The sequence below is a fragment of the Macaca mulatta genome, chromosome X, assembly GCF_049350105.2.
Source record: "Macaca mulatta isolate MMU2019108-1 chromosome X, T2T-MMU8v2.0, whole genome shotgun sequence".
Lineage (NCBI taxonomy): Eukaryota > Metazoa > Chordata > Mammalia > Primates > Cercopithecidae > Macaca > Macaca mulatta.
In genome coordinates this window covers 92,666,764-92,694,325 of record NC_133426.1, presented here as the reverse complement: position 1 = coordinate 92,694,325, position 27,562 = coordinate 92,666,764, and the positions used below count along the sequence as shown (strand labels likewise).

General features: G+C 37.5%; 1 pseudogene; it reads right to left on the bottom strand.

Annotated features, from left to right (window-relative positions):
* LOC144338527 (histone-lysine N-methyltransferase SETMAR pseudogene) overlaps window positions 1–21,105 on the bottom strand; it is a 42,661-nt pseudogene extending 21,556 nt beyond the window's left edge.
* Window positions 21,106–27,562: the final 6,457 nt, after the last annotated feature.

Here is a 27,562-nt window from a genome sequence, read left to right as displayed (position 1 = left end):
CCAATGACAGAAATAATTGAAGGGATGTAAGAGTAAGAAAGAGGAAGACCATTTCTTAGAGGAAATGGCAAGATACTCCAAAAGTAGGTTACATGCAATAAGGCATATAATGAGTTTAGCACATTGCCTAGAGCATAATAAGAGCCTAACAAATGTTTAAATATGATGACAAAAGTGATGATGTTTAAGATGATACTAACAACACCTAAAAATACAATTTATATGCCCATCAACAGAGTGCTTAAGGATTTTATATAAAGGATCATTACAGTCATTAAATAGCATATTTCTGAAGATTATTAAAAAATCACAAAAGTATTCATCACACAATGTTAAGTGAAAAAAAGATGCAGAAACATATAAAACTTATGATCCTAATGTTTAAATAAATATGTAGATGTGTACATAGAAGAAATGAAGAAAGATAATGCAATACCTTTGGATTATGTGAATATAGGGGGTTAATATTTGACTTTACACAAATTCCCAAATGTTTTCTGACTTATATTTCACTTTTATAAGCAGAATATACACACACCTATATACACACACACCTATATACACACACACACAAAATGAGATGGAAATCTAATCTCTAAACACAAAAAGTCTCATACCTTAAATAGGCAGTTCTCAAAGGTTTTGGTCTTAGGACTGTTTTCCATCTTATTTATCAATTCATTAAAAATAAAATAATAAAACCATTATCTATTAGCATAAATAATACATTTTAAGACAAGGTAACTATTTTTGAAAACAAACAAATAAGCAAAAACAATATTCAGTGACAACAATGGCACTGTTTTACATATTTTGTAAATTCAAAAGACAACTGAATTCTCTTCTACGTTCAATCGGATGCAGTATGATGTTTTGGTTGAAGTACAGGGAGAAAATTCAGTCTCACACACATGTGTACTTGAAAAAGAAAAAGGAGGGACTTATGGAACTATTGAAAGCATCTCAGGGGCCTCTGGGAGTACCCAAGATGGTAGTTTGAGAACTGCTTCCTTAATTCAATGCATTATTTTGTGAGAATATTTTTCTTTTATTATAATTCTCATCTTGGACATCAGTGTCATGTCTGTCTTCAGAAGAAAGTTATGTTTTGCTATTTTGGTCAAAATAGAGTATGTAGAGAAATACCATGCTGCTCTTCCAGAAGATAAAATTTGTTATTTTATTTCTGACTAGTATGATGATTAATTAATATATAGATCAATTAGTATCTTCACTGATGTTCTATATGTTTCCCTAAAAGAGGTACCTCACTTCACATCATGTGCTTTTTTTTTCCACTAGTTTTGTTTTTTATTATATTCCTTTTTAAGAAAATAAAAATCCCTATGCTAACTTAGCTGGCCCAGTGACACATTTTATGAGCCTAAAGCTGGAGTGCTGGATGGAAAGAAAGAAAAATGTGGTACTCATTTCCACCTTTGCCAATAATCTTCATGTGGGGGTTTTGGCAGTTTCTTCAATCAACCTGTGGCTAAAATGATAACAAATTTGTAACCCTTCCCATGTTATTAATTTACTCTATATATTTTATTGGAAATTTTTTGTGTGAATTATGTGTGTTTCCTTTAGTTTTGTTTATTAAAATGCAATCAGTTTTACAAACTTTGTGATTTATATAGGACTTCACTAATATCATCTTAATGCAATAAAATATTTTTTAAATAATCAGAGAAAGGTTATTTTGTTCCCATTTACTTATTTCCAGTAAAAGACAAATATTGGCCACGTAGGTTAACATAGACTGCTCGGAAGGAAGAGACTAACATTTTTCAACTACTTACTACAGACACGGTCCTGTGCTAGGTTCTTTTTACATGTCATCTTCCAGTTCACTGATCAGGAGACCTACACTCAAAGAGGGAAAGCATCTTGCCTAATATTGCCTAGTGGGTTATATGTAAGAGCAAGTTGGCCAGAAATCAAAACCTAGGTTGTACAGGTTTTACTACACACTCCACCTTCTTCTAACTGAATCTCATCCCAGCTCAATATATCTTTCATTCCAAACCAAAAGTGTAAATCTATTAATAGTTCCAATTTAAAAAACAATAAGAACCAAGTTATATCAAGAGACATATAGAACTATTACCATAATTTACGTATTCTGTATGCTAAGATGAGAAGAAATTGCCAAAAGGGAGCATTTTCTTCGCCTCCTGTTTAAAATGGAGATTGGCACTACACTGTCTGTTCTCCCGGGAGATTTATGTTAAAGAGAAAAAACTTTTTCCTACTTTTTTGTTTTCATCTTTTCCTTGTCTCTGTCCAACATTTCATTCTGGAAAGGAGAAAGAGCTGCTCATCTCAGTGGCAGGAAAGAACAATCTTCGATTTATAACATGCTAGGATCCCATCACTGTGATAGAGCAATCTTTCCTTTGGACATCTCTCCATTACTGAAGCTGATACCTTCCTGCCCTGATGCCACTTCAGTACTGATCTGTCAGTCCCAACAGCAGGGCTAATGGCACCACCTGCCCCTATGTGCATTTTTCAACTTTATCTCAGAAAGCTTCTTTTATGGGTTATTCTTTAAACAAATAGTAAAAATATACTTTCTGCAATTTTTGTTTTACAAACCTTCTCTCTCGCATGTATATATTTGAATATACTTAAGCATGATATCCTAGGTCCATTTGCTTTCCCTCTTTCCCTTTCTTATGAGTGCTTCTTCAATTCTTATGAAACACAACAAAAAAAGTAAGTAGAGAAGCTTCATTTTCAGAACACTGCACAAATAGTGAACCAAGAGATGGTTGAATTACTAGCAGGAAGTCACTTCAATAGATGCAAGGATCCTTTAATTAAAGCCTCCTTGCTAGAACTAAATTTCATTCTTAGCTGTCATTTTTGAATTTGGTACATGACATAAACTAGTTACTGCAATTACTCTTTTAATTGCTTTACACAAAATACTTCAGGGCATACAAAAAAAGAGAAAGAAGCATCACATGAAAATCTCAAGTTTCTAGAAAGGTAATAAATAAGAAAAAAGAAAATATGAATAAACAGTAACTCATGTTTAGGCAGCCAGCAACAATTCTGAAGATTTTATTTGCCTTACTATGAAGTAGGCATAAGAATATTAATGTGTATATGTGCCACATTTTCTTAATCCAATCTGTCACTGATGGACATTTGGGTTGATTCCAAGTCTTTGCTATTGTGAATAGTGCTGCAATAAACATACGTGTGCATGTGTCTTTATAGCAGCATAATTTATAATCCTTTGGGTATATACCCAGTAATGGGATGGCTGGGTCATATGGTACATCTAGTTCTAGATCCTTGAGGAATCGCCATACTGTTTATGCAGCCATAAAAAAGGATGAGTTTGAGTCCTTTGTAGGGACTTGGATGCAGCTGGAATCCATCATTCTTAGCAAACTATCACAAGAACAGAAAACCAAACACCGCATGTTCTCACTCATAGGTGGGAACTGAACAATGAGATCACTCGGACTCAGGAAGGGGAACATCACACACCGGGGCCTATCATGGGGAGGGGGGAGGGGGGAGGGATTGCATTGGGAGTTATACCTGATGTAAATGACGAGTTGATGGGTGCAGCACAGCAACATGGCACAAGTATACATATGTAACAAACCTGCACGTTATGCACATGTACCCTACAACTTAAAGTATAATAATAATAAATAAATTTAAAAAAAAAAAAAAAAAAAGAATATTAATGTGACACCGTTACATCTCTGTAGGATGATCTTTAATACATGGTCAAATTTATCTAAACAAAACATATTAGAAATTATTAGCCAATTGTCAGAACTCCAATTTCTCTATGATCTAAAATGTAAATGCCATATGCAAAGAATATACTTTGAACAAAGCTGATCACCTAACAAGAAGTTTGATGTTCCCTTTATGCCCAAGGATTGTTTCTGGAGTTGATTCTTTTTAACTTAATATTCCCTGATTGATAACATCCATAGAAAACTTTTAGAAACCCAATACATCTTACAAAAATATTTGTGAATATTTAATAGATTTTTCTATAAATATTAGAAGCTTATCAACCAATGTGTCAAAAGGTACAAATAATATAATTGGAAAATATCTGTGTCACTTCCTTTCTGGCATCATCTCCCTGATACAGTAAGCATAAAGAATCCAATCAGATGTCTAGGTAATTTACAGGGCCTTGTAGATGTTGCCTTTCTTTATTCTTCTCTTACATCCCAGAGTTTCCTGGTTTTCAAAATCCGTCTAGTTCTTAAACCAATGATGAATGCGAACACAGGGTAAGGCAAAAATAATTTTCCAGACACAAATAACACATTCTTCTGGGAGTCACATATTATACCAAGCTCCCCTAGAATTTGTGACCTGAAGACATAAAAATCTATTATTTAGGCCTTTGGTCAAAAATGGTTAGAACTTTGCATGCTGGAGCTATTTAGATAATAAATCTAAATCTCACTAGTCTTGTTGAAGATTTTTAAAAATTGTTAAATTTGCACATCAACATGCAAAAAGGCAATACGTATTGATCACTTGAGCAATAGCAAGATAATAGAAGGAAATTTTGGAAGCAGCTTTTAAGAGGTGATAAGATTGTCAACGGAAATTGCATTGAATCTGTAGATTGCTTTTGACAGTATGGTCATTTTCACAATATTGATTCTACCCACCCATGAGCATTGAATGGGTTTCCATTTCTTTGTGTCATCTATGATTTCCTTCAGCACTGTTTTGTAGTTTTCCTTGTAGAGGGCTTTCCCCTCCTTGGTTAGGTATATTCCCACATGTTTTATTTATTTATTTATTTATTGCAGCTGTTGTAAAAGGGGTTATTGATTTGATTACCTGCTTGGTCACTGTTGGTGTATAGCAGAACTACTGATTTGCTTACATTAATTTTGTATCCTGAAACTTTGCTGAGTTTATTTATCTGTTCTAGGGGCTTTTTGGAGGAGTCTTTAAAGTTTTCTAGGTATATAATCATATCATCTGCAAACAGTGACAGTTGCACTTTCTCTTTATCGATTTGGATGCCCTTTATTTCTTTCTCTTGTCTGATTGCTCTGGCTAGGACTTCCAATACTATGTTGAATAGAAGTAACAAAAGAACTAGAAAAAACAGTCCTAAAATTCGTACAGAACCAAAAAAGAGCCCACATAGCCAAACCAAGATTAAGCAAAAAGAACAAAGCTGGAGGCATCACATTACCTGACTTCAAACTATACTATAAGGGCATATTCACCAAAACAGCATAGTACTAGTAGCAAAATAGACACATAGACCAATGGAACAGCATAGAGAACCCAGAAATAAACCCAAATACTTATAGCCGACTGATCTTCGACAAAGCAAAAAAAAAAAAACATAAAGTGGGGAAAGGACACCCTATTCAACAAACGTTGCTGGGATAATTGGCAAGCCACATGTAAGAGAATGAACCTGGATCCTCATCTCTCACCTTATACAAAAATCAACTCAAGATCGATCAAGAACTTAAATTTAAGACGTGAGCCTATAAAAATTATAGAAGATAAAATCAGAAAAACCCTTTTAGACACTGGCTCAGGCAAAGACTTCACGACCAAGAAACCAAAAGCAAATGCAACAAATACAAAGATAAATATATGAGACTTAATTAAACTAAAGAGCTTCTGCATAGCCAAAGAAACAGCAGAATAAACAGACAACTCACAGAGTGAGAGAAAATCTTCACAATCTATACATCCAGCAAAGTACTAATATCCAGAATTTACAAAGAACTCAAACAAATTAGCAAGAAAAACAAAACAATCCCATCAAAGAAGACTAAGGACATGAATAGACAACTGTCAAAAGAAGATATACAAATGGCCAACAAACATGTGAAAAAAATGGTCAACATCACTAATTATCAGGGAAATGCAAATCAAAATCACAGTGTGATACCACTTTACTCCTGCAAGAATGGCCACAATAAAAAAAAAAATTAAAAATAATAGATATTGGCATGGACGCAGTGAAAAGGAAACACTTCTATGCTGCTGACGGGAATGTAAACTAGTAAAACCATTATGGAGAACAGTGTTCTTTAAGATTCCTTAAAGAACTAAAAGTAGAACTACCATTTGACCCAGCAATCCCACTACTGAGTATCTATCCAGAGGAAAATAAGTCATTATATGAAAAAGATACTTGCACACGCATGTTCATAGCAGTGCAATTCGCAACTGAAAAAATATGGAAGCAGCCCAAATGCCCATCAATCAACGAGTGGATAAAGACAATGTGGTATACATATATATGATGGAATATTACTCAGTCATAAATGGTAACAAATTAGTGGTATTTGCAGCAACCTGCATGGAACTGGAGACTATTATTCTAAGTGAAGTAACTCAGGAATGGAAAAATCAAACATCGTATGTCCTCACTCATAATTGGAAGCTAACCTATGAAGACGCAAAGGCATATGAATGATACAATGGACTTTGGGGACTCGGGGGAAAGGGTGAGAGAGTGCTAAGGGATAACTACAGATTGAGTTCAGTGCATACTGCTTGGGTGATGGGTGCACCAAAATCTCAGAAATCACCATTAAAGAACGTACTCATGTAACCAAATACCACCTGTTCCCCAAAACCCTATGGAAATAAAAATTTTAAAAGATTGTCAATGAAATAACAGAGAAGATTCCAAACAGGCTAAAGTATTTCTTCATTTAATGAAACTTAGATGAAATTTGCTGCTTTTACAACTTTGATATTGCCATGAAACCATGGAGATTTCTTAGACCATCTCCAAGCCTTATTTAATGTATATGTCTATTTTTAATGGACAACTATGCTTTACATAAATACTTTTAATAACATTTTTTTATGCTCAAGGAAGGTGTGGACAAATTGCACTACTGGAAAGACAATGCAAGTAACCATCTGATGCCTAGAACATCTATAAAAGTTAGGGGTTAGGATACCTACAGGGACACATACCTTTTTGAAACTGGAAACCTCAATTGCAGCTCCAGTAAGTTAGTCACCTGATTGAAAGGTAGACTGAACTTTATTTTATTTTAGAATTAAAACAACAGCAGTGAGACTTTTACAATAACAATGTTATTATCAATGCTGTAGCCTCAGGTGTCAATGCTCCACTTACCTTTAAAAGCAGATGTAATAACCCAGAAAGAACAATATTATACATTCTTTATCTGGTGTTAAATTACTGTGGATTCATTGAATTATTATATTGCAGAGTCTTATCAGCAACATTAACTTAAAAACCAAATAAATGTTATTTGAAATGATATGTCTAAATTTCCCCACTCTTAGAACTTTGTGGTCATCTTTAAACACTGTTTATAATAAGAATGTACAGAACTCAGAAAACATTTTCAAAATGTGGAATGACTTCAAATGAAGAAAATAGGAAAATATGTAAAATCACTTTAAAATAGTACAAAGTGGCATAAAATATGCAGTATTATTAACAATTGTTTTTATAACTCCAGTTGATTTTTTGTGTATCCATATAACGATATTGATTTATTGGCCAAGAATGAAGCAATACTCTGAGCTAGAATTACCTGTGATAGGTACATGCTAAAATTCCTCCTATTATAGCAAAAAAATAGACTCTCAGTTCTCAAATATACCCTGCCAGTGCATATAAAACGACCACATTGACAACATTTTAATGGTTTTCCCTTGATAATCTCGAATCTTCCCAATTACGTAAATTCCTTGGCCAAGGATGGGAAAAATAGATGGCAGAGTATTTACAATGAGTTTTTCTTTTCCTTCCAACTTTTATTTTAGGTTCATGAAGTACATGTGCAAGTTTGTTACATGGGTAAATTGTGCATCACAGGGGTTTGGTGTACAGATTATTTCATCACGCAGGTAATAAGCATACTGCCTGATAGGTAATGTTTTATTCCTCACCCTCCTCCTTCCCTTCACCGTCACGTAGGCCCTGGTGTCTGTTGTTTCCTTCTTTGTGTCCATATGTACTCGATGTTTAGCTTCCACTTATAAGTGAGAACATGTAGTATTTGCTTCTCTGTTGCTGTATTAATTTGCTTAGGATGAAAACCTCCAGCTCCATCCAAGTTGCTGAAAAGGACATGATCTCATTCTTTATTATGGTTGTGTAGTAATCCATGATGTATATGTATCACATTTTCTTATGTAATCCACTATTGGTGGGCATATAGATTGATTCCAGGTCTTTGGTATTGTGAATAGTGCTGGGATGAACATAGATGTGTATGTGTCTTAATGGTAGAATAATTTATATTCCTTTGGGTATGTACCCAGTAATAGGATTGCTGTGCCAAATGGTAGTTATGTTTTAAGGTCTTCAAGAAATCTCCAAAGTGCTTTTCACAGTGGCTGAGCTAATTTATATTCACACTGGCAGCATATAAGTGTTCCAGTTTCTCTACAGCATCACCTGTCATTTTTTAACTTTTTTATAATAGCCATTCTGACTAATGTGAGATGATATCTCATTGTGGTTTTAATTTACATTTCTCTAATAAATAGTGATATTGAGCATTTTTTTCATATGCTTATTGGCCAAGTGTATGTCTTCTATAGAGAAGTTTCTGTTCATGTCCTTTGCCCATTTTTTAATAGGGTGTTTTTTTTCTTATTAATTTGCTTAATTTCCGTATAGATTCTGGATATGAGACATTTGTTGCATGCATAAGATACAAATATTTTCTCTCATTCTGTAGGCTGTCTGTTTACTCTGTTAATAGTTCCTTTTGCTTTGCAAAGGCTCCTTAGTTAAATTAGGCCCCACTTACCAGTTTTTGTTTGTTGAAATTGCTTTTGAAGCTTTTGTCATGAAAACTCTACCAGGGGCTATGTACAGAATAGTATGACCTAGGTTTTCTTCTAGGGTTTTTTAAGTTGTGGGTTTTACCTGTAAGTCTTTAATACATTTTGAGTTGATTTTTGTGTATGGTGTAAGGAAGGGGGTCCAATTTCAATCTTCTGAATATAACTAGTCAGTTATCCCAACACTATTTATTGAATAGGGAGTTCTTTCCCAATTGTTTTGTTGTTGTTGTTGTTGTTGTTGTTGTTGTTGTTGACTTTGTCAAAGATCAGATGGTTATGGGTGTGCAACAAAGCCATCTGATTTCTGGATTTCTTATTATGTTCTATCATTCGGTGTGTCTGTCTTTTACCAGTACCATGCTGTTTTGGTTACTGTGGCCTTGTAGTATAGTCTGAAGTTGGGTATTGTGATTCCTCAGGCTCTGTACTTTTTACTTATGATTGTTTAAGCTATTTGAGCTCTTTTTTGGTTTCATATGAATTCTGGAACAACTTTTTCTAATTCTGTGAAAAATGGTATCAGAAGATTGATAGGAATAGCATTGAATCTATACACTGCTTTGGGAAGTAAGGCCATTTCAACAATATTGATTATACCTATCCATGAGCATGGAGTATTTCTCCATTTGTGTGTGTCATCTCTTATTACTTTCAGCAGTGTTTTGTAATTCCTATTGTAGAGATATTTAGCCTCCCTTATTTGCTGTATTCCTAGGTATATTTTTCTTTCTTTATGGCTATTGTAAATGGAATTGTATTCTTGATAAGGCTCTCAGCTTGGAGGTTGTTGGTGTATAGAAATGCTGCTGATTTTTGTGTATTGATTTTGTATCCTGAGACACTGATGAAGTCATTTATCAGATCTAGGAGCTTTGGAGCAGAAACTATGGGGCTTTCTAGGTATAAAATCATATTGTCTGTGAAGAGAGTTGTTTTGACATCCTCTCTTCTTATGTGGGTGCCTTTTCTTTCTTTCTCTTGCCTGATTGCTCTAGCTAGAAATTCCAGTACTATGTTGAACAGAAGTGGTGAGAATGGATATACTTGTCTTGTTGCAGTTCTCAAGAGGAATGCTTGTAACTTTTGCCTATTCAGTATAATGTTGGCTGTGGGTTTGTAATAGAGGGCCCTTATTATTTTGAGGTATGTTTTTTTAATGCCTAGTTTGTTGAGAGTTTTATCATGAAGGAATGATGAACTTTATTGAAAGCCTTTTCTGCATCTATTGAGATGATCATGTAGTTTTTGTTTTTAGTTCTATCTATGTGATGAATCAGCTTTATTGATTTGCGTAGGTTAAGCCAACCTTGCATCCCAGGAATAAAGCCTACTTGATCATGATGGATTTGCTTTTTGATGTGCAGCTAGATTTAGTTTGCTAGTATTTTGTTGTGGATTTTTGCGTCTATGTTAATCAGGGATATTGTCCTAAAGTCCTTTTTTGTTGTGTCTCTGCTGGGTTTTTGTATCAGAATGATGTTGGCCTCATATAACGAGTTAGGGAGGAAGCCCTCCTCCTCAATTTTTGTAATACTTTCGGTAGGAATGGTACCAGATCTTCTTTACATCTGGTAGAATTTGACTGTGAATTCATCTGGTCCAGGGCTTTCTGTGGTTGGTAGGCTTTTTATTATTGATTCAATTTTGGAACTCATAAATTATAAGTGTTCAGAGAGTCAATTTCTTCCTGGTTCAATCTTGAGAAGTTGTATGTTTCCCAGAATTTATCTATTATTTTCTAGTTTGTGTGCATAAATGTATTTGTAATAATCTCTGAATTTTTTTTGAATTTCTGTGGAGTTGGTGGTAATATCTCCTTTGTCATTTCTGATTATTTTTATTTGGATCTTCCCTTTTTTTCTTCTTCTTCATTAGTCTAGCTAGTGGTCTATTGATCTATTTATTCTTTAAAAGGACCAACTTTGGTTTCATTGATCTTTTGTGTGGTTTTTCATGTCTCAATTTCATTCAGTTCAGTTCTGATTTTGGTTACTTCTTTTCTTGCTAGTTTTAGGGTTGGTTCACAATTGTTTTTCTAGTTCCTCTATATGTGATGTTAGGAACTTCACACAACTTGATTTATTAATCTGGCTGCTACAGTGTTGGATGCATATAAACATAGAATAGTTAAGTCTTCTCATTGAATTGAACCTTACCATTATATAATGCCTGTCTTTGTCTTTTTCATCTTTGTTGGTTTAAAATTTGTTTTGCCTGAAATTAAAATGCAACCCATGCTTTTATTTTGTTTTTCATTTGCTTGGTAGATTTTGCTCTATCCCTTTTCTTTGAGCCTATCCGTGTCATTGCATGTGAAATGGGTCTCTTAAAGACAGCGAATAGTTCAGTCTTGCCTCTTTATCCAACTTACCACTCTAAGCCTTTTAAGTAGGGTGTTTAGCCTGTTTACATTCAAGGCTAATATTGATATGTGTGGACTTGATCCTATCACACTGTTATCTGGTCGTTATTCAGACTTGATCCTATAATTGCTTTGTATTGTCAACGGTCAAAGTATGTTTTGGCAACATATTTAAGTATGTTTTTGTGGTGGCTGGTAACAGTATTTCATTTCCATGTTTAGCACTCGCTTAAGGACCTCTAGTAAGACAGGTGTGGTGGCAACAAATTACTTTATCATTTACTTGTCTGAAAAGGAACTTATTTCACCTTTAACTTATGAAGCTTAGTTTGGCCAGATAAGAAATTCTTGTTTGGAATTCCTTTTCTTTCACAATGCTCAATATATACCCCCAATCTCTTCTGGATTATAGGGTCTCTGATGAAAGGTTCACTGTTAGCCTGATAGGTTCCCTTTGTAGGTAACTCGCCCCTTCTCTCTAGCTCTCTTTAATGTTTTTTCTTTCATGTTGACTTTGGAGAATCTGATGACTATATGTCTTGGAGATGATCTTCTTGTATAGTATCTTACATGGGTTCTCTGAATTTCCTGAATTTGAATGTTGACCTCTCTAGCAAGTTTGGGAAATTTTTCATGGACAATATCTTCAAATATGTTTCCAATTTGCTTGTTTTCTCTCCCTCACTTTCAGGGATGCCAGTGTTTCATATGATCGGTCCCTGTACATAATCCTATATTTCTTGGAGACTTTCTTCATTCCATTTTATTCTTTTTTCTTTATTTTTATTTGATTGAGGTAGTTCAAAGAACCAGTCTTCGAGCTCTGAGATCCTTTCCTCAGCTTGGTGTATTCTGTTGCTAATACTTGTGATTGTATTGTGAAATTCTTGTAGTGTATTTTTCAGCTTTATCAGATCAGTTTGTTTCTTTCTTAAAATGGCTACTTCATCTTGCAGCTCTTGTATCATTTTATTAGATTCCTGAGATTCTTTGGATTGGTTTCAACTTTCACCTGAATTCTGATTATCTTTGTTGCTATCCAGATTCTGAATTCTATATGTCATTTCTGCCATTTCAGCCTGGTTAAAAATCATGGCTGGAGAGTTAGTGTGGTTGCTTGAAGGCAAGATATTCTGGCTTATAGAAGTGCCAGAGTTCATGTGCTGGTTCTTTCTCCTGTGTGGGCTGATATTCATTTAATCTTTGATGTTGCTGTTTTTTGGATGGGAGTTTTTGCTTCTATATTCTTTTACGCCTTTGAAGATTTGACTGTAGTATAACTTTGGTTCAGTCAACTGCTTTCGTTTCTGGCTGGTTTCAGGGGACCAAAGATCAGCTCAGCATTCCTGGGCTACGTGCTATAACCCTGCCAGGCTAGTACCAGGCCCATGACTTTGTTCTCTGGCCCCTCAAGGTTAAACACCTTCTGCTCTAAAGGGGGCAAGATGTTCCTGGTACACTGGCAACAACATTCTGATGGGGAGTTACTAGCAAAAGCACCTCATCAGGTGGTGACAGCAGGGTCCATGCTCGTGCACATGTGCCAGCAGTAGTGGGGCAGCAGAGTCCATAAGCATGCATAGGTGGTGTCAGGGTCATGGGGAGTGCAAGCATGCACTTGCACCAGTTGTGGCTCTGTGGCAGTGCCTGCGCATGCACATGTCCTGACAGTGGCAGGGTGGGGTATGTTAGTGCCAGCAGGAACACTGAGTATTTTTTCAATGTTTCTTCAAAGTAAAACAGCTATAACAGTTAGAAAACAATAACAGCTTTTATAATAGCTATAAAAACAATTTGTTGTATTGGTTTTATCACATTATATCTTATATTATTTTCTGTAATACCTTAATTTTGTTGTTCTTATAGTCCTGTCTTAAGTCCTTTACCAGACTATATCTTACTGACAGTGCAAACCTTATTAAATAATAAAGACTGCATATCTACATATAATACAAGGTGGTAGATGTATTTTTCTAGTTTGTTTTTACATATTTCACCAGTTACATATAATGTGTATTCATTGGGAAGCAAGTATTTTCTGTTTCTATAATAATTTTTAATGGCAATCTCTTTATCCCAGATCGTGAAATTCTAATTATAATGTGTTGTCTATAGAGTATTATAAATTTGAAAAACTTTTTAATGCTCGTGATAAATATTTAAGGTAGTAACAGCGAATATTTCTTTTCACTTTACAGACAAGGAAGCTATGATCAAGAGAAGTTAAGTGACTTGCATATCACACAGACAGCAACGGTTTCAGCCAACCCAAGACTAGAATTATTTTTAGAGATGGCATCTCACTCTATTGCCTAGGCTGGAGTGCAGTGGTACAATTGTGGCTCACTGCATTGTCAAACTCAAGGGCTTAAGCGATCCTCCCACCTCAGCCTCCTGAGTAGCTGGGACTACAGGTGCATGCCAACATGCCCAGCTAATTTTGGAGAAAATTTGATATTTTCTGTCTTCTATTCTTCTTTCTGCCACAACTCGCTGCTTATACCTCCATCTAATCAAATAATTTTCCTTGCTTCATCCATAAGTTAGCTATGATTGTATCTTCTCCTGACTTTTATTCAGTATTAGAAGAAGTATTAATAGTATTGGGATAATCAATTGACTCAGGGGATGATTATAGAACAGAAAGGCTTTTGTCCCTTGTTCAAATTCAGTGTAGAACTGCAATAAACCCAGACTGATGTACCCAATCTTTTTGATTGGCTTTGTAATGTGGCTTCACTTAGGACCTATTAACAAACAAAACCCCTTTAAGAATAATTTCCACATCTTAATGCAAAATAGTCAGATATTAAAATGTATTACAGTAGGCCTAACATACAAACGTTGCTTTGTGAATATAAAAGAGTCATTGAATTTCCCAGATAATCGGATATTGACATAAAAGAAAATAAAAATAGATTATTCTAGATTATCAACACAAATTTTTTATTAAATATTTAATATAATGCTATAAAATACTGCCAGTTTCCTAATGTAAAGGTGATGGAGTACAGATGCTTCATATGGAAAGATCTAAATGGTTTCCAGGACTCTGAAGAAAATTATACACCAGAATTAATTTGTGGCCTGATTGAATAGTCTATAATAAATTAAACTTCACAAACATTGATCTGATTTCTTTCTATGCTTTCCTGACAGTATGTTCTTTCTATGCTTTACTTACAGTCTTATTGTGATGAACTAAAGAAATAACCAGAGACTGTGGAGAGCACACTTTTCTTGGAGAGAACCCTGAGGAGTGACAATATCAAAGAAAATAGTCTCTGCTTCTGTATAAATCCACTGTCTCTGAATAGCGACAAATATCTTGATTTATCAAATCAAGATACTCCATTAAAGTAGAAAAAAACAATCTCTCTTACACAGGTAATGACCAGAAAATTATAATTGACACAGCAACTATCTCTTCACTATGATCTAGTTCTTTTTTTAAAAAAAACATGAATTTTAGTGTGACTGAGTTTTACAAAATGATTTTATGGCATGGAAATAGATAGTAAAATCCTTACTATAGTGAAATAAATTAATGCATATATCATCCCACATCGTTACTTTCTTTAGAAAAGTAACTAAAACCTGTACAATTTGACAAATATTCACAATCCAAAAAAATTTTATTAACTGTAGTCTTCAGTTAGATCTCTTGACTTTTTTCCCTATGTATCTGCTCCTTTGTATCTTTTGATCCATATCTCCCCATTTTCTACCAACTTCAGCTCTCACAACTCCTGGGAACCACTGTATCATCTAATTCTAAAAGCAATTTGGGAAAGAATGAAGAACAAGAAATAAAATACTACTACTCTGTTGGAGACCAGCCTGGTCAATATAGTGAGACCCCCATCTATATTTGCGTATTCTCACTCTGTAATAAAGAACTACCTAAGACTGGGTAATTGATAAAGACAAGAGGTTTAATTGACTCACAGTTGCATAGGCTATACAGGAAGCATGGCAATGAGGCCTCAGAAAACTTACAATCATAATGGAAGGTGAAGGGGAAGCAAACACATCTTACCAAAATGGAGCAGGAGAAAGAAGAGGGAAGTGCCACACACTTTTAAACCATCAGATCTCATGAGAACACACTCACTATCACAAAAGCAACAAGGGAGAAACCCGCCTCCCATGATCCAATCACCTCCCACCAGGTCCCTCTCCTGACACGTGGGGATTACAATTTGACATGAGATTTGGGAGGTGACACAGAGCCAAATCATATCACTCAGCCCCTGGTTTCTCACAAATCTCATGTCCTTCTCACAATTCAAAACCAGTCATGACTTCCCAACAGTCCCCCAAAGTCTTAACTCATTCCAGCATTAACTCAAAAGTCCAAATAAGTCCAGAGTCTCATCTGAGACAAGGCAAGTCCTTTCTGCCTAAGAACCGGTAAAATCAAAACAATTTAGTTACCTTCAAGATAAAATGGGGGTACGGGCATTGGGTAAATGCTACCATTCCAAAAGGAAGAAATTGGCCAAAACAAAGGGGCTGTAGGCTTCATGAAAGTCTGAATGCAGCAGGGCACTCATGAAATCTTAAAGCTCCAAAATAATCTCCTTTGACTCCCTGACTCACATCCAGGATACAGTGATGCAAGGGGTGGGCTCTTAAGGTCTTGGGAAGCCCCACCCCTGTAGTTTTGCAGGGTACAGCACCTTTGGCTGCTTTCAAGTTCTGGCAATGAGTACCTGCACCTTTACCAGATGTATGGTGCAAGCTGTCAGTGGACCTACCATTCTGGGGTCTGGAGGATAGTAGCCCTCTTCTCACAGCTCCACTAGGCAGTGGCCCAGTGGGGACTCTGTGTGAGGGCTCCAAGCCCACATTTCCCCTCTGCATTGCCTTAGTAGAGGTCTCCATGAGGGCTCTGCCCCTGCAAAAGACTTCTGCCTAGACATCCAGATGTTTCCATGCATCCTCTGAAATCTAGGCAGAGGTTCCCAAACCTCAACTCTTGCCTTCTGTGCACCTGCAGGCCCAACACCATGTGGAAGCTGCCAAGGCTTGGGATTTGTATCTTCTGAGACCATGGCCTGAGCTGTGCCTTGGTCCCTTTTAGCCACAGGTGGACCTGAAGCAGTGCAGGACGTCATGTTCCAAGGCTGCAAGAGTAGCTGGGCCCTGGGCCTGGCTCACAAAACCATTTTATCCCCCTAGGCCTTAGGGCCTGTGATGGGAGGGGCTGCTGTGATGGTCTCTGACATGCCCTTGAGACTGTTCCTATTGCCTTGGCTATTACCATTCAGCTTCTTTTACTTAAGCAAATTTCTGCAGCCAGCTTGAATTTCTCCCTAGGAAATGGGCTTTTCTCTTCTACCTCATGATCAGGCTGCAAATTTTGCCAATTTTCATGCTCTGCTTCCCATTTAAATGTAAGTTCCAATTTCAGACCATGTCTTTGCAAATGCATATCAGCATATGCTGTTAGAAGCAGCCAAGCCACATCTTGAACACTCTGCTGTTTAGAAATTTCTTCCCCCATAAACCCTGATTCATCTCTCTCAAGTTCAAAATTCCACACATCTCTAGGGCAGGGGCAAAATGGCACCAGTCTCTTTGCTAAAGCATAGCAAGAGTGACCTTTACTCTAGTTTTCAATAGGTTCCTCATCTCCATCTGAGACCACTGAACTTCATTGTCCATATCACTATCGGCATTTTGGTTAAAACCATACAAGAAGTCTCTAGGAAGTTCAAAACTTTCCCACATCTCCCTGTCTTCTTCTGAGACTTCCAAACTGTTCCAACCTCTACCTGTTACCCAGTTCCAAAGTTGACCCCACATTTTCAGGCATCTTTATAGCATTGCCCCACTACAAAAAATTGGTAAATAAAAAAATTTACCATTTTTTTTTATTAGTCCATTCTCACACTGCTATAAAGAACTACCTGACACTAAGTAATTTACAAAGAAAATAAGCTAATTAACTCACAGTTCCACAGGCTGTAGAGGAAGCATGGCTAGGAGGCCTCAGGAAACTTACAATTTTGGTGGAAGGCAAAGGGGAAGCATCCACATCTTACCATGGCATAGCAGGAGAGAGAGAGAAAGAGAAGCAGTAGGTGCCACACACTTTTCAACCATCAGATACTGTGAGAACACACTTATTATCAGGAGAACAGCAAGGAGGAAATCCACCCCCATGATCCAATCACCTTCCACTTGGACCCTCCCCTAACATATAGGGATTAAAATTTGACATTAGATTTGGATGGGGACACAGAGCCAAACCATATCACCATCTCTACAAAAATATATATAAAAATAAACATTAGCCAGGCCTGGCAGCATGTGCTTGTAGTCCCAGCTACTAGGGAGGCTAAGGTAGAGAATCACTATGGCCCACAAGGTCAGGGCTGCAGTGAGCCATGGTTGCACCACCGCACTCCAGACTGGGTGACAGAGCAAGACTATGTCTCAAAAGGTAATAATAATAATAATAATCTGATACAACCTCCATGGTGATGAATATATTTTCTTATTGCATTCAACTGCAAAATACCTTTAGCTCAAATAATTTAAGTTTGAGGATAGCTAACTTTAACATTCCAAAACGTTTCTCAGGCTTTCAAAATCCACTTGTTGGGATCAAAATCTACTTGTTGATCCACCCAAAACAACAAAACTCTCTTGTGTGATGAGTGTACGTTTACAATTCTAAATTGAGCTTAACCAGGTTAATCTTTCAAAACTACTATAAAGATTTCTGTTCCAGGACTCACTCTACCTTCCAAGACTGGCTTCAAATGACAGTTTAGAATCAGCCTTGGTAGTTTCTTGCTTTTGGTTATAATTGGTGAGATAAAAATATTGAGATGAAATGAATGACATTAAGCCACAGAGAAACTGTAACACAAGAAGGACACTTGTTCTTCCAAGCCAGAGGCCTCTATACTCCCTATTGGGCTATCACTTACACATGTTCACTGAACAGAATTTTCAGTATTTAAAATCCTCCATGCAGACACATATTTTCCTCATCTAATAATTTTAACAAACTTCATTACACACTCAGGGAAATGGTTAAAATGAAAAAGATAGATAATGCCAAGTGTTAATGACAATGTGGAGAAACTGGAACTCTCATACTCTGCTTGCTGATGGAAGTCTAAAGCTATATGGCATCATCTACTAAGGCTTAAAACAAGACTAAGTCTATGATACAGCAATGCTATAGTCAACAAGAATTAGTGCATTTGTCTACCAAAAGATACAAAGGCATACACATGACTGCTCACAGAGGCATCATTTAAAATAACCCAAATTAGAGACAACCCAAAAGTTCATCAACAGCAGAAAGAGTAAGTAAATTTTGTTATATTCATACAATGGCATATTATGCAGCAATAAAAAGAATGAACTACTGCTACATGTAAAAATGAGGATGAATCTTGCAGACATACAGGTGAATAAAATAAGCCAGATACGAAAGACTACATATTCTGTGATTCTATTTAGATATAGGTCAGTAATAGGCAAACAAACACATAAATGTTAGAATACATATTGTCCCTTGGCAGGTGGTAGTATCTAAAATGGGGTAAAAAGGGGGGCTTCTGCATGCTAATAATGTTCCAATTCTTGACCTAGTTGCTGGCTACATGGGCACAGGTGTATTTCCCTTGTAAAAAAAAAAAAAAAAAAAATCAGAGAAGTTGTATACTTATAATATCTGCACTCATATTTATAGTTCAATTAAAAAAAAAAACTATCTAAATCAGTTACTTCAAAGCTCAAACCAAAAACTACGATTGCTTTATCCCATCAAAGCAAATAATACTAAAATAATACTACATCAGCTAATATAAACCACAATGAATAAAATTTGGGATTGTAACCTTACTGCTTTCTCTATTGGCAGCATAGAAATGGTTCACTGGCTACAGAAATGCAAATTCTTTACTTTTTAAAATTTCTAGTACTTCGCACTTTTAGCAGTCACCCCACTAATCCTCATAAATATACAACACACTAACGCCATCCTGTTGTAGCTGAATTATCTTATCATGATTTACATTTGCTTGTTTAAGAACAATATTGATATTTTTAAATAAAAAGCACTTTATTGAATTTTAATAAAAAATTTAGTTATCCCACTAATTAACTGAACTCAAAAAGAAAGCATACAACTGATATCAAAAAATAAAGCTTTTATTTGTATTAATTTCATGTTCTTGCATTATGTACTGGTAGGGACACACATTCATTATACGATGCAAGCTACTATTATATCTGAATTGCTCTTTCATCCAAGATACAAGAGAGAGGCAGAGAGCAATTTTATTAAACACCATTCGAATGTTGAGTTTTCATTATTTGAATGCAGTACTGTTGTAGCAGTTTAATAAATGGGCAAGGACTTATGCTGGAACATTACAAATATTTTTACTGACATATATATTATTTTCAAAGTTTAAGAGTAGGTTTTATAACTATAAAAAACTACCAGCTTGGCATTTTATTCTTTGCTACAAAGGACTTGATTAGCTCCTTGTAAGAACGTATCACATGTGTCTAGTGCTATGAAAATATTTGAAGGCCTTCCAATAAAGACAAAGCTATATATAAAAGTTGGTGAGCACAAAAAAAAATCAAGAACAATGTCACTTTTTAAAATATCACCCTGGATTGCCAGAAATATATTCTGAATGCTTCCCATATCATTAGGAGAAATCTGACGGCATTTAGAAAAGGGATCCTGCCAAATGGCATCTAAAAGATACACAAAAATGAGTTCAATGAGGTAAAAGGAGTGATTAGGGACAAACCATTAGAACTGTGAAATATTTATTATTGTGAATAAGACCCTGCTAAAATCTGTCAAATAAAATACAATAAATTCTTGATTAACCAGAATGATCAGAGAGTTGGTCATTCTGATTCAAGAAAATTTGATTGGCTAAAGATTAAGCTGAAAATCGCTTTAGTTTCAAAACATAAGATGACTAAGGATCTGACAAAACCACAAGGTCATAATTCTGCATGCCAATGACTATGAAAAATGTAGAAAAACAAGAAAACAAAATATGTACTGCCAAAGGATACTCCATCGAAGATATTTACTCTTACTTTTCAGCAAATATCTGATTTTTCCCTTTTCAATAGGCCTCACTCTTTTATTGTTTGTTTGTTTTTTGAGACAGTCTCATTCTGTTGCACAGGTTTGAGTGCAGTGGCATAATCTCAACTCACTGCAACCTCCGCCTCCCAGGTTCAACCAATTCTCATGCCTCACCTTCCCAAATAGCTGGGACTACAGGCATGTGCTGACACACCCAGCTAATGTTTTCTTTTTTAGTAGAGACAGGGTTTCACCAGGTTGGACAGGCTGGTCTAGAACTCCTGGGCTCAAGTGATCTGCCCACCTTGGCCTCCCAAAGTGCTGGGATTGCAATGGGAGAAAATAATTATAGTCACTCACCAAATTATGACATTGCAGTCAACAATGGACTCCATATAATAACACTGGTCTCCATTATATAATATTATAATGGAGCTGAAAAATTGCTATTGCCTAGTGATGCTGGTGGCAGCAGTGGCCCATCAAGAGTGGCTGCTACCATGACGCTGGCTGTAGCAAAGGAGATGCAGCCAGGGCTGCATACATGGGACCAGTGGGAGCCAAAAATAGGTGGGAGCCTGTCCCCTTCTGAGTTGGCAGGGTGGGAGCTTTGTGCTCCCTGGGTACAGCTGTGGCCACCCAGCCACAGCTAAAAACCTGGGCATCCCTGTGCTCTTGAGAGTGGAGACCAGGCAGGAGCCCTGACCTCCGGGATGCAGCTGGAGCTGCCAAATCCATGGCTGCAGACCCAGGCATCCCTGTGCTCTTGGGGGCCAGGAGCAGGCAGAAGCCCTGCCTTCCCTGGCACAGTTGCAGCCACCCAAGCCATGGCTGTGGACCCAGGCATCTCTGCACTCTCAGGGACCCAGGAAGGCCCCCTGCCCACACAGGCTCAGAAATGCCTGCTCCTGCTGCCTTGCCTCTCCTCATGCCTGGCATCCATTCCCATCTCAGAGCAAAGTTGAGTCTGAGCCCAGGTGCTGTTGCAACCCAGCCAGGTGTGTGAATCCTCAGGTCAGCGCTGACGTGCCAGCCCCTTGTTACCTCAGCCCCCTTCAGACTTTAGGCATCAACGAGCATGAGAGGGAGACTGAGGGGGAGCTGAGGGCAGGTTGACACTGGCCTGCAGATGCCCCTCAGCACAAACAGCCTGGGCACCATGAACAATGGCAGGAAGCAGATGGGCTCCAGGGCAGAAAGCAGGGGAGGTCACTGGTAAAGCCTTACCTTCAAGTAGAGGTAGGGCTTAAGCCTTGGGTTCAGGCTGCCAGTCCTGTGGACCAGAGTGAGAAATTATGGTGTTTTTCCCAGGCCTGCCCATGGCCACCCATGGACAAATCAGCACACATTTCCTCTCCTCTGAAGGCCCATTAAAAACCCCATACTCAGCCAGACTTGGGAAGATGATGGGAGACCAGCTGCAAAGAGGAGCTACCCGCCCTAGGGTCTCCTCTCTGCTGAGAGCTGATGAGACAATGGGATGACCAGCTGCAGAGAGTGGTTACCCACCCCAGGGTCTCCTCTCTGATGAGATCTGAAGAGATTATAGTACAACCAGCTGCGGAGTAGAGTTACCCACCCCAGCGTCTCTACTGAAAGCTGAAGAGGTGTGGAGATGACCAGCTGTGGAGAGGAGTTACTCACTCCAGAGTCTCTTCTCTGCTGAGAGCTGAAATGTCATTGGGACACCCTGGCTGTGGTGAGGAGCTACCCACTGCAAGTCTCCTCTGAGCTGTTCTATCACTTAATAAAGCTCCTCTTCACCTTGCTCACCCTCCTCTTGTTCACACACCTCATTTTTACTAGGCATGGGACAAGAACTTGGGACCTGCTGAATGGCAGGGCTGAAAGAGCTTTAACACAAACAGGGCTGAAACATGCCCCTTGCTCACCACATTGAGTGAGATAAGAAGGAGAGAAAAGATGTGGCACTTCGGGGAGCCCAGACCTAGGAGCTCCTTAAGCCATGGCTGTGACAGTCTCTTTGGGGCTCTGCCATTCCTGACATCTCCAAACTTGCAGTCACCACTGCATTCCTCAGTGTCAGCCATGAAAGTTGCTTGTGATTAGGCCTGGTCCAGCCACAGCCTCACAGGGAGCCAGTACCCATGCCGGTGCCTGGAGCTACCCATCCACTGCAGCCGTTGTGCCCAGCCATGTGCAGTGGCCAGACCCCATGCTCATTCACTCACACACCCCTTGCCGCTCCACACCTGGCTCTCCCTTGCCAGGTGTGAGAGTCAGGCCAGTAGCACAAGCCGAGCACAGCCTGCCAGGCCAAATGGGTGGAATGAGCACAGTGGGCTCAAGTAAAAACTCAGGCAGAGGCAGCACCAGCCACAGAGGTTTCTGGATGGCGAAGCACACCCCAAGGATCCCATAACAATGTCATAGCTGTCGATGTGTCATGATGTAATACATTACTCACGTGTTCGTGGTGATGCTGGTGGTATTAAAAAAAAAAAACCTACTGTGCTGACAGTCGTATAAAAAGTACAACACATACAATTATTTATAGTACATGGTACTTGATATGATAAAGGACTATGTTACTGGTTCATGTATGTATTACACTGTACTTTTTATCATTATTTTAGAGTGTACTCCTTCCTCTTATAAAAAAAAAAAAAAAGTTAACGTAAAACAGCCCCAGGCAGAGCTTTCAAGAGGTATTACAGAAGAAGGCATTGTTATTACAGGAGACAAGAGCTGTATGTGTGTTGTGGCCCCAGAAGAACTTTCAGTGCAAGGCAGTGACATTGATGATCCTAACCCTGTGTAGGCCTAGGCTCATGTGGGTTTTTGTGTCTTTACTTTTAACAAGAAAGTTTTAAAAGTTTTTAAAAATTAATAGGAAAAAGCTTACAGAATAAATATATAAAGAAAATATTTTCATACAGTTGTACAATGTGGTTGTGTATTAAGCTGTGTTATTACAAAAGGATAAAAAAGTTTTTTAAGAATATAGAAGTTTGTAAAGTAAAAAAAGTTACAATAAGCTAAGGTTAATTTATTATTGAAGAAATAAGCTCTAAAGTAAATTCGGTGTAGTCTAAGCGTACAGTGTTTGTAAAGTCGACGGTAATGTCTTAGGACTTCACATTCACTCACAACTCCTTCACCAGCTCACCCAGTGTAACCTCCAGTCCACAAATTGTTCATGGTGCCCTATATAGATGTGCCATTTTCTATCTTTTATGCCATATTTTTACTGTACCTTTTCTATGTTTAGGTATGTTCAGATTCCCAAATACCATAGTGTTGCAATTGCCTACAATATTCAGTACAGTAACATGCCATACAGGTTTATAGCTTAAAATCAATAGGCTGTATCATATAGCCTAGGTGTGTCATAGGCTATTTCATCTAAATTTGTGTACATGCACTGTATAACCCTAGCACAATGACAAAATTGCCGAATTATGCATTTCTTAGAATGTATCCCCATTGATAAATGATGCATGACTGTATATTAAATATATAACATATGGCCTTGTGTTAACAATTTTGTTTTCAGCTTCAGAGTTACGTTATTCACTTCTTTATTCATTTATTCATTCAATAAGCTCTTATTATGTGTCCACAATGTACAAGATGCTGCTGTTTGAGGATACAAACACAAATAAGACATAGTTCCTGTCCTGATGCTTAAATCCAGTGGGAAAGTCAAACAAGCAAAACCATTATCAAACAGCTTAATAGGTGCTATACAGAAACATGGACAGTGTTGTGCAGATTTAGTATCCCTTATCTATATTTTTTTTGAGATAGAGCCTTGCTCTGTCACCCAGGCTGGAGTGCAGTGACATGATTTTGCCTCACTGCAACCTCCACTTCTCAGGTTCAAGCGATTTTCCTGCCTCAGTCTCCCAAGTAACTGGGATTACAGGCACCCACCACCATGCCCAGCTAGTTTTGTATTTTTAGTAGAGATAGGTTTTGCCATGTTGGCCAGGCTGGTCTCAAACTCCTGCCCTCAGGTGATCCACCCACCTTGGCCTCCCAAAGTGCTAGGATTACAGGTGTGAGCCACTGTGCCCGGCCTAGTATCCCTTATCTAAAATGCTTGGAAACAGAACTGTTTTGAGTTTCATATTATTTTGGATTTTGGAGGATTTTCAGATACATAATGAGATATCTTGGGGAGGGGTCTCAAGTCTAAACATGGAATAATATTTCATATTCACCTAATACACATAGCCTTAAGGTAATTTTCTACAGTATTTTAAATAATTTTGTGCATGAAACAAAGTTTTTGTACATTGAACCATCAGAAAGCAAAGGCGTTACTATCTCTGCTACCCATGTGGCATCATGTTGGTGCTCAAAATTTCAGCCAATGGAACATTCTGTATTAGCTCCAAAGTTAGCAGAGAAGGAGGTCATTTAATTATGACTGAACAGCAACATCCCAGCAAGGGTGTTATTTCTGAAAAATATGAATGCACAACATAGGTGGAGATGGAAGGTAAGCAGGGGAAACATATGTCTAAAGAGGTGAAATAGCAAGAAGTACTGTATAGCTGTACCTGGAGGTCAGTATAGCTTCAGTGTGGGCTGATGACAGAAAATGGTGGAATACTAGACAAGACATCAAGCTAAACCAAAGATTTAAAATTTTATTTTGAAAGGCCAGCCTCTACAGTTATAAATCATGCTGATAGTATGTACCCTTGACGTGATGTGATGAAAATGGTCTTTCTCCCAGTAACCTATAAACCCAGGCTTATCATCAGAAAAACATCAGACAAATTCTATTGAGGAATATTCTAAAAAATGCCTGACCAGTACTCAAAACTGTAAAGGTCACCAAAAACAAGGCAAATCTGAGAAACTGTACAGACAAGAGCAGCCTAGAAACATGACAACTAAATGGAATGAGGTATCCTGGATGCAATCACAGAACATGAGGACATTAGGTAAAAACTACGGAATTCTGAATAAAGTGAAAATTTTAGTTAATACTAAAGTACAAATATTGGGCTGGGCGCAGTGGCTCATGGCTGTAACTCCAGCACCTTGGGAGGTTGAGGCGGGCAGATAGCTTGAGCTCAGGAGCTCCAGACCAGTCTGGGCAAATTGGTGAAACCCCAACTCTACAAAACATACAAAAATTAGCAAGCATGGTGGTGCACACACGTAGTCCCAGTTATTCAGGAGACTGAGGTGGGAGGATCACTGGAGTCGGGAAGGAAGAAGTTGCAGTGTGCCGAGATCGCACCACTGCACTCCAACCTGGGTGGAAGAGCAAGACTCTGTCTCAAAAAAAAAAAAAAAAAAAAAAAAAAAAATTACATTAAATTAAAATATAAATAAAGTACAAATATTGGATCATTAATTATAAGAAATTTACCCATACTAATTTAAGATGGTAATAATAGCGGAAGCTAGGTACAGGATATATGAGAATTCTCTGTACTTTTAAATTTTTCTGAAAATCTATTAACTGTCCTACAAAACAAAGTCTATAAAAATGGGGTCGGGGGTGACCAATGTAATATTTTGGTAGAGAGTAGTATGTGTTTAGAGAATATTGAGTATTTCAGATTAATTTGTGTGCAGAGTTCATATTATAAAGTAATGTTAGCTGAAATTATACAAAGAATACCAATTATTGTAGATCAGCTTGAAGCTTCTCAAAATACATCAAATTATATTTAGTCTTCTTCATGTGGTCACCATTCATTCCATTTGCACATGTCACTGTCCATGGTTTTCAAAGGGGACAATGTGTCCCATGTTTTTAAATCCTCTTCATTCAAAGTTTAATGTCTCTTTAGTTTATCTCTGTTAAAAGTACATTACAAAGTGAGAGATAAATGCAGAGAGACGTTTATCTACTATCCCGAACCATAAACACCTACAATGAAGAACTGCTCATCCTCCATTTTCCAATAAAGCATTTCCTCTACAAAGTCTCTGATATGGTTTGGCTCTGTGTTCCCTCCAAAATCTCATCTTGAATTGTACTCCTATAATTCCCACGTGTTTTGGGAGGGACATGGTAGGAGATTATTTGAATTACAGCAGTAGTTTCCCCCACACTGTTCTCATGGTAGTGAATAAGTCTCATGAGATCTGATGGTTTTATGAGAGATTTCTGCTTTTGCATCATCCTCATTTTCTCTTGCCACCACCATGTAAGAAGTGCCTTTTGCCTCCTGCCATGATTCTGAGGTCTCCCCAACCGTGTGGAACTGTAAGTCCAACTAAACCTCTTTTTGTTCCCAGTCTCGGGTATGTCTTTATCAGCAGCGTGAAAATGGACTAATATAGTCTCCCTCTAGTTTACCTGAAACTGTCCCAGACACAACTTTCTTTATTCCTCTAGGTTTATCCTCATTACTATCTTTCACCCTAGAGCAGATGAGATTAACTCTTGCCATCGGGATTTCAAGTCCTAACCTGGAAACCAGTTTAAATGGATGGTCCAAAAGAGCTGCATTCTTGGTAACTCTGAAAATAGTTCAAAATTCCAACTCACCACATCAACTGGTTGGTGTTAATGACTAGGCAAATGATTTGAAGTAGGCTTATCTTTGGTATCTTTCTTTTTTTTTAACTTCTATTTTAGGTTCAGGTGTACATGTGCAGGTTTGTTATATAGGTAAACTTGTGTCATGGGGTTTGTTGTACAGATTTTTTCATGACTCAGGTACTAAGCCTAGTATCCATTAGTTATTTTTCCTGATCCTCCCCCTCCTTCCACCCTTCACCCTCCTATAGACCCAGTGTGTATTGTTCCTCTCTATGTGTCCATGTGTTCTCATCATTTAGCTCCCACTTATAAGTGAGAACAAGCAGTATTTGCTTTTCTGTTTCTGCATAGTTTGCTAAGGATAATGACCTCCAGCTCCACTCATGTTCCTGGAAAGGACATGATCTCATTCTTTTTTTATGGCTGCATAGTATTCCATGGTATATATGTACATTTTCTTTTTCCAGTCTACCACTGATGGGCATTTAGGTTGATTCCATATCCTTGCTATTGTAAAAAGTTCTGCAATGAACATACATATGTGTGTGTCTTTATGATAGAATAATTTATAAATCTTTGGGCATATACCCAGTAATGACATTGCTGGGTCAAATGGTAGTTCTACTTTTAGCTCTCTTAGAAATTACCACACTGCTTTCCACAATACTTAAACGAATTTAGATTCCCACCAACAGTGTATAAGCAATCCCTTTTCTCCTCATCCTTGCCAGTATCTGTTTGTTTGTTTGTTCGTTTGTTTACTTTTTAAGTAGTCGTTCTGACTGGTGTGAGATGATATGTTGTTGTT